Genomic DNA, 673 nt, shown 5'->3' on the forward strand with positions numbered 1-673 from the left:
GTCTCAATCGGAATGCTGTTGCCCTGGAAACAGCATTCTCCGGACAGAACAAAGGTAAATTCCGTGGGACACAGCAAGGGTGGCTGGAGTGAAACCAGGCTTAGGCACCACAGCCAACATGGAGGGAGAAAAGAGACTGGAGAAAGTGACGTCAACAGCAATGTAAGAAGTCAACTGGCACTGAGAGGTCTGAGGGCCATAGGGGCTGGGGGATGGGACACTGGGATGCATTGTCTATTTGGGTAAAAACTTTATTAAAAGAGTTAATGCCCCCCATTCCTTCTATCCTTCCCACCCCTTCTGCCTGGTCCTTGCTACTGGTGCAGACCCCTAGTTGGTCTGCTCCCCTGAAGACTTCATATACCGATACATCCCAGAGGACCTGCTGCACTCAGAGCAGTTGGTAAGAACACTTCCCCCTCCGCCACCCCTGACCCCAGTCCCAGAGTTGCTGCTGGGAGCCTGGTGGATTCAGGACCCATCACCCACCAAAACACCCGTCCTCCCGAATACTACTCTTATTCCTTCCATCCCTCCCACTCCTTCCTCCTGGTCCTTGCTGCTGGGGCAGACCCCTAATTGGTCTGCTCCCCTGAAGACTCCATATCCTAACACATCCCAGAGGACCTGCTGCACTCAGAGCAGTGGAGAACCCTCTGCACTCAGAGAAGTT

The 673-nt window shown here is 53.6% G+C and overlaps 1 protein-coding gene across 4 annotated transcripts in view; it reads right to left on the minus strand.

Moving 5' to 3' along the window:
* Gm35060 (predicted gene, 35060) overlaps nucleotides 1-465 on the minus strand; it is a 4,948-nt gene extending 4,483 nt beyond the window's left edge. The window contains exon 1 of one of the 4 annotated variants that reach the window (XM_030250250.1): nucleotides 1-465. This exon is cut by the window's left edge and continues 227 nt beyond it. The gene's annotated coding sequence lies outside the window, so the exon portion shown is untranslated. The other 3 variants (XM_006526402.4, XM_011247060.3, XM_011247061.3) reach the window with 3 other exon arrangements.
* Nucleotides 466-673: the final 208 nt, after the last annotated feature.

This window comes from Mus musculus, chromosome 18 (genome assembly GCF_000001635.26).
Source record: "Mus musculus strain C57BL/6J chromosome 18, GRCm38.p6 C57BL/6J".
Taxonomy (NCBI): domain Eukaryota; kingdom Metazoa; phylum Chordata; class Mammalia; order Rodentia; family Muridae; genus Mus; species Mus musculus.